The sequence below is a fragment of the Rana temporaria genome, chromosome 5 (assembly GCF_905171775.1).
Source record: "Rana temporaria chromosome 5, aRanTem1.1, whole genome shotgun sequence".
Taxonomy (NCBI): Eukaryota; Metazoa; Chordata; class Amphibia; order Anura; family Ranidae; genus Rana; species Rana temporaria.
In genome coordinates, this window is record NC_053493.1 from 22,465,441 (window position 1) to 22,480,331 (window position 14,891).

Below are 14,891 nucleotides of genomic sequence, written 5' to 3' on the forward strand. Positions count from 1 at the left end.
GAACGCGGGTACCCGGCAGACATCACGGCCGCCAGGCACGCGCATCGGCATCTCAGCGATGCGCTGGGCACAGTTTTTCCCCGCTGCAGCACGCTCAGGGAATGCAAATAAAAGGACGTCCAGGGACGTCCACCCGGCAGTTGAGAGCCGCGCTGTGGACGTCTTTCGTCTACAGCGCGGGTCTCAAGTGGTTAAAAACAGCTCAGCGTTTAAATAATAATAATAATAAAAAAACTAACATTAGTTAAAAAAAAAAAGGCAGCCTTATGAATCATTGATATATTTTTATTGATTTTGTATCTCTTACCAAAAGCGCAATTAAATAAACCTGCAAACACGGCACAGCCCCGCCAGGAGGAATCATTCGCTGCTTTTCACCTTGGGACATATTGTCCCTTGTTACCGAACCTCGGGGACAGAAGGCGAAACCGGAGGGTGCAACAGCGGGGAAGCGAAAACCTGATGAAATCGTTTTCGTTTAATGAAGGTACGGCCTATGGCCTCCGCAGCTATGCCATATGTTTGGATAAAAAAAAAATGTTAATCCCTTTCAGCTCCAATACTTTTTTTTTTTTCTCATTGTCGCTGTGAAAAAAAAAAAGGGGGGGGGGGGGCTTTGCGATCGCCCGCAAGAGTACGATATCACACTTACAAAAGAACAGAACAGCCTGGTGTTGTTTACACACCTATTATACATAATAATTAAAACCTAAACGCAGCGGCTTAATTACAACATACGTTCCCCCAAGGAAAAAAAAAAAAAGAAAGAAGTTCAACAAGGAAAGGGTCAAAGTGGAACAAGTGAATAATTAATCAGCAAGATAACCGAGTTGCCAAATAAAGCGATTGTTAGTATAGGACTGAAGACCTTGGAATCAATGGAAGCTTTAAATATAGAACGTGGAACGGGGCTGAAGGATCTGCTGTAGCAGCTTCCACTAATTGTGTCAATTATTATGGCTGACGTGAGTGCTAGTTAGCTAGATACATGACATTTCTAGACTGAAAAGAACATACATAGTTGTTAGCAGGCTGTCTACTAATTAGGCTCAACAACACATTATCTCTTTAAACTAGGAAACTTGGTAACCTCTCAGTTCTAATGAAACCGGCACAAAGGGCTAAATGGTCATTTGTCAACTGAAAAATATGGTGTGTGTTTTTAATAAGTAGATATTTGGAATCGCTAGCCTGCTGAAAAGTGTATGTTTTATTTTTTTTATTCTTGTTATGTGAGACTTGTGTTTTTGACCAGTGGCGGCTGGTGCTCAAATTTTTTTGGGGGGGCGCAAACAAACAAACAAAACAAAACATCAATTGCAGCCTCACTGTGCCCATCAATTGCCGCCACTGTGCCCATCAAATGCAGCCACTGTGCTCATCAAATGCAGCCACTGTGCTCATCAAACGCAGCCACTGTGCCATAACATTTTCACCATTGTGCCATAACATTTTCACCACTGTGCCATGCCAACCAAAGGCAGCCACTGTGCCCATCAATTGTCGCCACTGTGCCATGCCATCAAAAGCAGCCACTGTGCCATCAATTGTCGCCACTGTGCCCATACATTTTCGCCACTGTGCCATGCCATCAATTGTCGCCACTGTGCCATGCCATTGTCACCACTGTGCCCATCAATTGTTGCCACTGTGCCATGCCAAACGCGGCCACTCTGCCATTAATTGTCGCCACTGTGCAATGCCATTGTCGCCACTGTGCCATGCCATTGTCGCCACTGTGCCATGCCAAACGCAGCCACTGTGCCATGCCATTGTCGCCACTGTGCCATGCCAAACGCAGCCACTGTGCCATGCCATTGTCGTCACTGTGCCCATCAATTGTCGCCAATGTGCCCATCAATTGTCGCCACTGTGCCATGCCAAACGCAGCCACTCTGCCATCAATTGTTGCCACTGTGCCATGCCAAACACAACCACTGTGCCATGCCATTGTCGCCACTGTGCCATACCAAATGCAGCCACTGTGCCATGCCAAACGCAGCCACTGTGCCATGCCAAACGCAGCCACTGTGCCATGCCATTGTCACCACTGTGCCCATCAATTGTCGCCACTGTGCCATGCCAAACACAGCCACTGTGCCATGCCATTGTCGCCACTGTGCCCATCAATTGTCGCCACTGTGCCATGCCATTGTCTCCATCAAACACAGCCACTCTGCCATCAATTGTCACCACTGTGCCATGCCAAACACAACCACTGTGCCATGCCATTGCCGCCACTGTGCCTATCAATTGTCGCCACTGTGCCATACCAAACGCAGCCACTGTGCCATGCCATTGTCGCCACTGTGCCATGCCAAACGCAGCCACTGTGCCATGCCATTGTCGCCACTGTGCCATGCCAAACGCAGCCACTGTGCCATGCCATTGTCGCCACTGTGCCATGCCAAACGCAGCCACTGTGCCATGCCATTGTCCCCACCAATTGTCGCCACTGTGCCATGCCAAACGCAGCCACTGTGCCATGCCATTGTCGCCACTGTGCCCATCAATTGCCGCCAGTTTGCCCCCTAAAATACTGCCAGATTGTCCCCCCCTCCCCCCCCACCCGACACTTACCTTTCTCGGTCAGCCATCCTCCTCCACGATCCCTCGATGTCTTCTCCCACCCTCTATGTCGCTTCAGCCAATCAGGTTACCGGTAACCAGATCCAGGTGAACCTTATTGGCTGAGATGCGTGTCAGTGTTAACCAGGGAGCGCACACCCCGTGCGTCCCCTGGTTAACTACTTGGAAGCCGACTACAGCCCTCATGCTGTAATCGGAAAGCCTATCAGAGCCGCTGGTTCTGATAGACACTTCCATAGCCAACCAGCTGGCGTTATTCAGATGGCCGGCGCTTGCTAGGGGCCGGCCATCAGAACAGTGGGACTCCATGGGTGGTTATGTTGGATCAAGGTTCCTGAATGGCAGGATGCCATCTTATGTTGTATTGGCAGCAAGCTTTTACAACAAAAGCTGACCTTAATGTAGGCTTACCTGTAGGTGCAAGTAGGATATGAGGGTATACAACCGCTTTAAGGCCACACAGAAAGGCAGCAGCCTAATCCCCTCAGAGGGCCCATCACCACCATCCATCAGTGGGCACTATCCATTCCTTCCTTTTTTCCCAAATAAATACCCACGCAGGACTAGTGATTAATCCAGTCAGTCCAGTGCAGTCTCCAAACACAAGATCCTTTCCACTGATGCCAGGCACCAATCCACCCAACAGTGGGGCACTATTCCTCCCACTGACACCAATGATGGGCCACTATTCCTCCCACTGACACCAATGATGGGCCACTATTCCTCCCACTGACACCAATGATGGGCCACTATTCCTCCCACTGACACCAATGATTGGGCACTATTCCTCCCACGACACCAATGATGGGCCACTATTCCTCCCACTGTCACCAATGATAGGTCACTATTCCTCTCACTGACACCAATGATGGGCCACTATTCCTCCCACTGACACCAATGATGGGCCACTATTCCTCCCACTGACACCAATGATGGGCCACTATTCCTCTCACTGACACCAATGATTGGGCACTATTCCTCCCACGACACCAATGATGGGCCACTATTCCTCCCACTGTCACCAATGATAGGTCACTATTCCTCTCACTGACACCAATGATGGGCCACTATTCCTCCCACTGACACCAATGATGGGCCACTATTCCTCCCACTGACACCAATGATGGGCCACTATTCCTCTCACTGACACCAATGATTGGGCACTATTCCTCCCACTGACACCAGTGATTGGGCACTATTCCTTCCATTAACACCAATGATGGGTCACTATTCTTGCCCCTATCGACCAAGGCACTATGTAATTTTTATTTTTTACTCCTGTTATCCATCAAGCCTGAGACATTGTCTATTTCCACTGGCCACAGTCCAGCCCCCAAAAGTCTGAAGGACAGTAAACTGGCCCTTGCTTTAGGAAGTTTGGAGACCCCTGATGTAGAGAATAGCTGTATAGTTATAGGGATTAGGTTAATAGACATCTGTTATATCAAACTCCTTCTGGAATTTCTAGGCCTCTGGCTGTCTAGGGTAGTACTCTCGGGACATTTTGGATGGGCGGTTAGTGGCTAGGCCGCGGATTTTAACGCCCCCTACTCCGTCTGTCTACCTGAACTGTAATAGTACAGCTGGGCAAGGTTACCAAAAGCCCATAAAAGCCGGCTGAATGATATTTGGGGACAGGTCTAGGAAGTGCTCGCCCACGCTGTGTGAGCCTGCGCTAGCACTAGCTATGACTAAGCACTGAAGCTACAGTGCGAAACGAGTTAGCTTTTGTTCCAATTTTTGCTGTGGCATGTTTATTTTGTGATCGATTTTAATAAAAGGAACGTTTTTGGAGTGTGGCTGTCCAAGTTCCCTTTGTATTTTTGCATTACCATTGCATTGCCGGCACCCAGGTTTGGTTTCAGTGAGGAGGCTCTTTGAATACTACTGAGCGGTTATCTTTCCTTTCTATGGCGCACATCGGGCGTGTATATCAAAGCCACACCAGAGGCCCCTTTTCCCGACAAGGAAATGATTGGACAGAACTGATCATGTGGTAAAGGGCCTCTGTGTTTGGCCCTTTACCTGGATCTGTGGTCATCTTTGTCCCAAGGACACCCTCCCTTGACTGGCCGACCATGCTGAAGTCGTCATTCAGTTATAGCATGGTCAGGAAGTGTTTAAAATAAGCTCTTATTGACCTCCATAGCTATAAGCTTTGTGGAGTAATGTATTTTCAAAGTTTACAACAGCGGCACTAAAGTCCTTTTCCTAATACTTTCCATTTCAGCCCTCTAATGCAGGGGTAGGCAACCTGGGGCCCTCCAACTGTTGTGGAACTACATTTCCCAAGAGACATTGCAAAGCTGGCAGTTACAATTACTCCCAGAGGCATGACAAGACTTGTAGTTTTGCAACAGCTGTAGGGTTCCCAGGTTTTCTACCCCTGTTCTAATGCAAACACATATCAGGTGCTTCTAAACCCTCAAGCACAAAGATGGAATCAGGAGTAATATATGCCTAGCATTAAAAAAAAGCGTAGTGTCCCTGCGGCTGGGGAGGCCCAGGTGGGGCGTACCATAGAAGTGAATGGACCTGTACTCAAAAAAATGCCAATGCTTCTCTTCACTGGTGTTTTCTCACACAGGGTTTTCACTTCTACGGCCAACTGTAAGCCTCACCTGCAGCTTCCAAGTGGCGGGAGACTGCGGTTTTTTACCCTAGGCATATTTTATGCCTAATTACATCTGTGTGCATGACAGCTCAGATGTTAGAAACCAACAGGAACCCATCATTTTCTTTAATGACTACTGAGAAAACCTTTGATAGCCTTACAGAGAATCAGATCTGAGCCAAGAGATGTGTATTGTGATACCGGAGATGTGAAAGGTACACCCCCATCAAAATTGCAATTTAAAGGTTGAAAAAATGATAAGGTGAACTAATATCCCCTCCCCCCGCATCCCCTCCCCCCGCAGCCCTGGTGTACAGGGCCGGATTTGCTCTCCCTGCCACCCCAATGCCAGGTTCCACAATGCACCCCCTCCCCGTCAACTGACCCCCCCCAAATCAACAGAGAATGTGCGGCATGGTTAGTTCAAATATGTTTTGTTTGTTTTTTTACTTTTTTATCACTTTTTTATTTTTATCTATTTTTTGTTGCTTACTTTTTTAAATTTTTGTATAATTTTCTTATTATTTTTCTTATTCTTTACTTTTTTATTTTATTAATTTAATTATTATTTCTTATTATTTATTTATTTTTTATCAAATTTTTTTCACTTAACTTTTTTGCTATCACACAGGAGAAAACAATTTCCTGTGTGATAGCAATTGGAGGTGACATGTCCTCTTTATTGACCCTGTCACCTCCAAAACAGGAGTCCTAGCACTGTGCTAGAACTCCTGTCACAGCTGAGATGGGAAGAGCACAGCTCTCCCCTCTCACTGTGTACATCGGGGGCAGGGACAGGAGACAGACTCGGTGGCCGGGGGGAGGACGGAGTCCCAGGGACAGAGCCAGCACAGAGAGATATGTGGGGTGGGGGGGGGGGGTAGGACGGACGGGAGCACATATTTTACAAGTGATTTCGGCGACATCGCCGCAATCACTTGTTAACGAGCGAGCGGATTCCCCCACAACTTACTGCCCTTAACTGTATGTTTTGGGCGTCGGGGGACTCCATGCCACTGCCGCCCCTTGGAGTCCTGCCGCCCCAAGGCCTGGCCTCAGTGGCCTTGTGGGAAATCCGGGCCTGCTGGTGTACTTACCTCCGTGGATGATGAGCTGTCAGTAGTCACACAGCCCATGTAGCATTCCGAAGATTTGAAATCCCTGTTCTCCTCCCTCTTCTCTGTTCAGCACTTCCTGGACAGATCAGAGTTATGCTGATTGGTCAGTGCTAGCACAAAGCACCACTCTGATCCAGGGATCTTCAAACTACGGCCCTCCAGCTGTTGCGGAACTACACATCCCATGAGGCATTGCAAGACTCTGACATTCAATGACATGACTAGGCATGATGGGAATTGTAGTTCCTGAACAACTGGAGGGCCATAGTTTGAGGACCCCTGCTTCTGATCCATCCTGGAAGCACTGCGGAGAAGGGCGGGAATTTCAAATCTCCAGACCGCTACAGGTTCTGCGTGGGCAGTGACAGCTCAGCACCCATGGAGGTAAGTACAGTATGTAAGGGGGGCGTTGCGGTTGGCTAGTTTTGGCACCCAAAGCACAAGGCCCTACCCCCACTGCAGCCATGCTAAAACCCAATCCTACCTGCTGAGGCCAACCCCTCTGCCTTGCTCCTTGCTATAGGCCTCCTCAGGGCATCCCCGTCCATAGACCTTTATATCCAAAGGAAGGAATGTCCACACAAAAAAAAACTTCACTGCACTTTACTGGTGTTGTTCAGGGAATTTCAAGACAGACACATCATAAGGACATATATTCAGGAGTCACTTGATGTACACAGTCAATCACATAAAGTGGATGATCCGCAGTAGTCTCAAGTGAAAGCATGTGCAGCACTTCACAGCCATCTTCCTTCAGTGTACACACGACCATTTTTAATGTTCTAGAAAAAACAAAGGGCCAGATTCAGAAAGAAGATACAACGGCGTATCTCCTGATACGCCGTCGTATCTCTAAGGCCGGCGTAACTGATTCATAGAATCAGTTACGCATAGATATCCCTAAGATCCGACAGGTGTAAGTGTTTTACACCGTCGGATCTTAGGCTGCAATTCCAGGCTGGCCGCTAGGTGGCGCTTCCGTATCTTTTACACGTTGAATATGCAAATGAGCATTTACGCCGATTCAGAAACGAACGACCGCCCGGCGCTTTTTTTTTACGTCGTTTGCGTTCGGCTTTTTCCGGCGGAAAGTTGCCCCTGCTAAAGTTAAGTATGGCCGTCGTTCCCGCGCCGAGTTTTGAATTTTTCACGTCGCTTGCGTAAGTCGTTCGCGAATGCAGCCGGACGTAATTTACGTTAATGTCGAAACCAATGACGTCCTTTAGAGCAATGCATGCTGGGAAAATTTGCAGACGGTGCATGCGCTGTTCAGTCGGCGCGGGGACGCGCCTGATTTAAATTTTACACGCCCCCTAGCCGCGGAATTTTAAATTCCGCCAGGGGATTTACGATACGCCGCCGCAACTTTAGAGGCAAGTGCTTTCTGAATAAAGCACTTGCCTCAAAAAATTGCGGCGGCGTAACGTAAATCAGAAAGGTTACGCGGATCTAAAGATCCGCTGACCTATCTGAATCTGGCCCAGTGTTTTTCTCGACGTGATTCTTGTCAGGCCTGCCTTGCCTACACAGGATCGTGAAAAAAAAAATGCTGGAGCATGAGCACGGTGACGTACAACACGTACGACGGCACTATAAAGGGGAAGTTCCATTCGGATGGCGCCAACCTTTGGGCTGCTTTTGCTGATTTTGTGTTAGTAAAAGTTTGGTGAGAGATTCACGCTTTTCAGTCTTTGTGCTTTTCAGTCTGTTACAGCGTGACAAATGTGCTATCTCCATTACAAACGCAAATTTTACCAGAACAAGCGCTTCCGCCTCATAACTTGCTTCTGAGCATGTGCGTTTTTTTCCCCCCGACACATGTGAAAAACGACGAGAAAAATTAGAGCACGTTCTAAATTTTTAATGCCCATTTTTCACTTTCGAGAAAAATGCTCTGGAGCCCACACACGATCATTTTTTTAACCGCTCTACTAGAAGCCGCCATCAATTGACGGAGGCCCGATAGTGCTCTTGTTCTGGGAGGACGTCCTCGCCTTGCAGGGCCACTAGAGGGCGCTTACGTGCACCCATCGCATTACTGGGAACCCGATGCGCGTGCCTGGCGGCCGCGATGGCCGCCGGAAACCCGCGATTGCCCAGTAACTGAGCAGGACCGTGGATCTCTGTGTGTAAACAGAGAGATCCACATCCTGTCAGGGAGAGAGGAGACCGATGCTCCCTTGTACATAGGGACACAGATCGGTCACCTCCCACAGTCAGTCCCCTCCCCCTACAGTTAGAATCACTCACTAGGATTCACATTTAACCCCTTGATCGCCCCCTAGTGTTAACCCCTTCCCTGCCAGTCACATTTACACAGTAACAGTGCATATTTATAGCACTGATCGCTGTATAAATGTGAATGGTCCCAAAATAGTGTCAAAAGTGTCCGATGCAATATCGTAGTCACGATAAAAATCACTGATCGCCGCCATTACTAATAAAAAAAAAAGAAAAAAAAGAAAAATGCTATAAATCTATCCCCTATTTTGTTGCCGCTATAACTATTTGCTCAAATCAATCAATATACGCTTATTGCGATTTAAAAAAAAAAAATGTAGAAGAATACGTATCGGCTAAAACTGAGGAAAAAAAAAGTTTTTTTTTATATATATTTTTGGGGGATATTTATTATAGCAAAAAGTAAAAAATATTGATTTTTTTCCCAAAATTTTCCCTTTTCTTTTGTTTATAGCCAAAAAAATAAAACCGCAGAGGTGATCAAATACCACCAAAAGAAAGCTCCATTTGTGGGGAAGCTGTGTAAATCTCAGGACTGGATGAGCAAAAATACAAAACAACTGGCATATATGTATTTCATCTATGTAGTTTTCCTGAACCACTTTATCCATACTCAGGAAAGGTTTTGGCTGGAGTTCCATTTTAACTACTTAAAGACCCCTTCACGCCGATATACGTTGGCAGAATGGCACAGCTGGGCACAGGCACGTACCTGTACGTCCTCTTTAAGAGCCCAGACGTGGGGTCGCAAGCGTGCCGACGGCGGTGCGCTCGTGGCCCGGTCTGAAGCTTCTGACCGCGCCCGCGGGACCTCGATCGCCGCCGGTGTCCCGCGATCGGTCACAGGAGCTGAAGAACGGGGAGAGGTGTGTGTGTAAACACACCTTCCCCGTTCTTCATTGTGGCAATGTCAGTGATCGTCTGTTCCCTGATATAGGGAACGACGATCACTGACGTCACTCGTCCAGCCCCGTCCCACCCCTCTACAGTTAGAAACACATATGAGGTCACACTTAACCCCTTCAGCGCCCCCTAATGATTAACACCTAAACTGCAATTGTCATTTTCACAGTAATCAGTGCATTTTTATAGCACTTTTCGCTGTGAAAATTACAATGGTGTCAAAAGTGTCCGATGTGTCCGCCATAATGTCGCAGTCATGAAAAAAATCGCTGATTGCCGCCATTAGTAGTAAAAAAAAAATATTAATAAAAATGCCTTAAAACAATCCCCTAGTTTGTAAACGCTATAAATTTTGCGCAAACCACTTATTGCGTTTTTTTTTTTACCAAAAATATGTAGAAGAATACGTTTCGGCCTAAACTGAGGAAAACAAATGTTTTTTTATATCTTTTTCAGGGAGATTTATTATAGCAAAAAAGTAAAAAATATAGATTTTTTTTCAAAATTTTTATTTTTGTTTATAGCGCAAAAAATAAAAAACGCAGAGGTGATCAAATACCACCAAAAGAAAGCTCTATTTGTGGGAAAAAAAGGACGCCAATTTTGTTTGGGAGCCACGTGGCACGACCGCGCAATTGTCAGTTAAAGCGGCGCAGTGCCGAATCGCAAAAAGGGGCAAGGTCCTTATCCTGCATAATGGTCCGGGGCTTAAGTGGTTAAAGGAACACTAAAGGCAAACTTTTTAGTTTTTTTAAATAACAAACATGTTATACTTTCCTCCACTGTGCAGCTCGTTTTGCACAGAGTGTCCCCTAACCCTGTCTTCTGGGGTCCCTCGGCGGCTGTCTCGGCTCCTCCTCGCAAAAGCTTTCCACCTTCATGCGAGCTCGCATGGTGGAAAGCTTTTGCGAGCACGCTCCCATGATACAGCGGCGGGCATAGCCGCCGACTGTATCACTCGGCCCCGCCCTCCCGGCGCGCCGCGTCATCCGCTGTGATTGACAGCAGCGCTAGCCAATGGCTGCGCTGCTATCAATCCGTCCAGCCTAGCCAATCAACGGCCAGGCTGGGAACCGAAGAGGACCACGTGGACGCGCGCGGGGTCAGGTAAGTAAAACTGGGGTTCGGGGGGGGGGGGGGGGGCGGTACCGTCGGATGTTTTACCTTTACAACCCCTTTAAGGCAAAGAAAAAGCAAAAAAAAAAAAAAAATCCATATGTAAATCTGCATTGGCAATCCATACGGCAATAATATAAATAAATGTACTAATCTTGGAATCAACAAACATCACCTCATCAGTAACGCTACAAATGTGCTGTCACCGAGCCCCGCGTCACATCGCCGCGCTTCCGTTCCAAACCTATCACTTCGCTTTTAAGATGATAAATTCTGCGCAAATGTGTTTCCCCCACAAAATATCTGTGTATGAAAACACATCCTGAGAATTATGAAATCATATTTCCCTTCTGCATTTGCAGGTTTTTTTTTTTTTTTTAAAGTTGCAAAAATGACACCGAGAGCAAAAGAAAAAAAAAAAAAAAGATACAGCGCGTATTGCGACCCGTCTGGATACAAATACGTCTGGAGTGCTTAATTCCACACATCACAGCGGCATTGCGCTTGGGGCTACAATGTGGCACTACGGCTCGGTGTAACGCAGCATATTATTTATGTTTGCTGAGCCCTGGTTTATTTGACTAGGGGTATACACCAACAGCTAATTATCTCCTGAGAACTTGCTGTAATTTTAAGGGGTTATGCACAAGATGTTAATTAATCACACAGCTCCCAGATATTTGTAACATGCAGCGTGGATGTGAAGACGCATTTCAATGAGGACGAGGAAGGGCTACAGATGCGCTGTTCGGTGGTGCTGCACAATAAGCAAAATGCTATATTATTTTAAGCGCGGATCATATGTTGTGTTAAATATAAACAAAACAAAAAAATTTAAATTATGCACGATACGCAGATGAAGAATTTGGCTGATGGAGAAAGTTTGTAAACTTAGTTAAGATTCTTCCCAGGGTTTGCCATTCGTGTGTATGTATCTGTTTCTATGTGGTGGAAATAGTGCCGTTTTAAGGTGTTGGTGACCCCAGGGCAAACTCCTCATAGGTGTCGCCACTCACTAAAAAAAATAAAAGACTATACAGGCTATGCAGAAGAAGAATTTGGCCGATGGCGATAGTTTGTGAACTTAGTTAAAGCGGGGGTTCACCCCAAAAAAAAAAATGATTGCATCTAGCAGATCCAGCACGTTAAGGACATTACATTTCTGCATTTTTTTTATTTTTTTCTCGGTACTTACCTCTATATCCTGATGTTGTCCAGGGCTTCCGGGTTCCGATGACTGCTTGACTGGGCGTTCCTATCCTTCCATACGATGATTGACGTCTTGTGAAACAGGTGACCTGTCGCACAACGCGCGTCACCAGAAGTCGGGAAAGAGCCGAGCTGCGAGTCGGCACTATGCGGTGCCTGCGCAGTCAGCTCTACACGGCAGGCGCAGGCGCCGTATAGTGCCGACTCTTAGCTCGGGTATTTCCGGAAATCTGGTGACGCGCGTTGTGCGACAGGTCACCTGTTTCACAAGCCGTCAATCATCCAACGAAAGGATAGGAACGCCCAGTCCCGCAAGCATTGGAAGCCTGAAGCAGGGATAGGAACGCCCAGTCCCGGAGTCGTCAGAACGCGGAAGCCCTGGACAAAATCCAGATATAAAGGTAAGTACAGAGCAAAAAAAAAATGACGAAATGTAATGTCCTTACTAAACGTTTTTAGGGTGAACCTCCACTTTAAGATTCTTCCCAGGATTTGCCATTCGTGTGTATGTATCTGTTTCTATGTGGTGGAAATAGTGCCGTTTTAAGGTGTTGGTGACCCCAGGGCAAACTCCTCATAGGCGTCGCCACTCCCTAAAAAAAATAAGAGTATACAGGCTATGCAGAAGAAGAATTTGGCCGATGGAGATAGTTTGTTCTTCACAGGAGTTGCCATACGTGCGTATGTGTGTGTCTCTATGTGTTGGAAATAGTGGCATTTTTAAGTTGTTGGTGATCCCAGGGCAAACTCCTCATAGGTGGACCCCTCAATAAAAAAAAAAAAAAAAAAAAAATGAAAATTATACAGACCATGCAGAGGAACAATTTGGCTGATGGATTACGGTTGTAAACTTATAGCCAGATTCACGTAGGCGGGCGCAACGTTAGGCAGGCGTAGCGTATTGCATATACGCTACGCCGCCGTAAGTTAGAGAGGCAAGTGCTGTATTCACAAAGCACTTGCCTCCTAAGTTATGGCGGCGTAGCGTAAATGGGCCGGCCTAAGCACGCCGAATTCAAATGTGGAACAGGGGGGCGTGTTTTATGTAAATCACTGGTGACCCGACGTGATTGACGTTTTTAACGAACGGTGCATGCGCCGTCCGTGGACATATCCCAGTGTGCATTGCTCCAAAGTACGCCGTTTCGACGTGAACGTAAATTACGTCAAGCCCGATTCGCGTACAACTTGCGCAAACAACGTAAAAAGATAGGCCTGTTCCGACGTCCATACCTTGCATGGGATGCGCCACCTAGGGAGCAGCTTTATCTTTACGCCGGCGTTTCTCTAACGTAAATGGCGTAACTAATTGCGACGGGCGCACGTACGTTCGTGAATCGGCGTATCTAGTCATTTGCATATTTTACGCCAAACTCAACGAAAGCGCCACCTAGCGGCCAGCGTAAATATGCACCCTAAGATACGACGGCGTAGGAGACTTACACCGCTCGTATCTTAGCCTAATTTTAGCGTATCTGGTTTCCAGAATACGCTTAAATTTGCGACGGCGTAGATTCAGAGTTACGACGGCGTATCTACTGATACGCTGGCGTAAACCTACCTGAATCCAGCTATTAGTTAAGATTAGACATGTGCACAACAAAAATTTTCAGATTTTTTGTTCCGTTTCGTCTCGTTCCATAGATTCGTAAAGATTCGTAATTTCGTAAGACTCACGTTTTCCTATTCGGACCCATTCGTATTTCGTAAGACGCAAGTTTTCCTATTCGGACCCGTTCGTATTTCGTAAGACGCAAGTTTTCCTATTCGGACCCGTTCGTATTTTCGTAACAGTTTTATTTTCGTTTATACTGAATGATTCGTAATTCTGTCTAATTTATTTTCGTTGATTCAAAATTCGTAATTTTGTTAGATAATTTTCGTTTAATGGATTTGAAATGTTGTACTTTTGTAAATACATAGCAACACGCGGCTAGTCCATATTAAAGCGGGAGTTCACCCGAAATTTTTTTTTTAACATTAGATTCATGCTCATTTTGTCTAGGGGAATCGGCAATTTTTTTAAAAAACGAAGCAGTACTTACCGTTTTAGAGAGCGATCTTCTCCGCCGCTTCCGGGTATGGTCTTCGGGACTAGGCGTTCCTATTTGATTGACAGTCTTCCGAAAGGCTTCCGACGGTCGCATCCATCGCGTCACTAGTAGCCGAAAGAAGCCGAACGTCGGTGCTGCTCTATACGGCGCCTGCGCACCGACGTGTTAAAAATTTACATTTCCGAGTGAACCTCCACTTTAATATAGGCTTTCTCTTAAGCCCCGTACACACGGTCAGACTTTTTGCCAACAAACGCCAAAATGAGCGTTTTCCAAAAAATCCGACCGTGTGTACGCTCTATCGGACAAACTTTTTCGGTTTCAAAAGTCCGGCCAACTCCCTTCAGACAAAAATCCACGGAAAAGTTTGTTTGAAGTCCGATCATGTGTACGAGGCTTTACACTGTACAATGTGACTCAGCACAAAAGAGATAAGCTGATTGGCTAAGATATTAAGTGATCACTCACTAACTACACTGCCCAGTGCCCATTCGAAAAGAACGATACAAGTACACAAATTTAAGAACAGACAAAGAAACAGATTTAGAAAACACACAAATGAAATTACGAACAGACAAAGGATTTAAAATACGGAATGCAAATCGTTCGTTATAGATGTCATTTTCGTTCTTTTGCTTTTTCGGTGTTTCGTATTTTAGTAAGATTGTCCAATCATACGTTCGTATTTTCGCTTGTTCGTTATTTTGCTTATTCGTAATTCCGTAATTTTCGTATTTTAGTTCTTTCAGCTTTTCGGATGTTCGAATTGATACGAATGTACGAAAACTAACAAATTCGTACGAAAATCCATTTGTTGCGAACGGGAACGCACATGTCTAGTTAAGATTCTTTCAGGGTTTGTGTCTGTCTTTATGTGGTGGAAATAGTGCAGTTTTAAGGTGTTGATGATCCCAGGGCAAACTCCTCATAGGTGGGCCACTCACCAAAAAAAATAAATGAAAATGATGCAGGTTACGCAGAATAAGAATTTGTCCGATGGAGATAGTTTTTAAACTTAGTTAAGATTCTTCCCAGGGTTTGCCATAC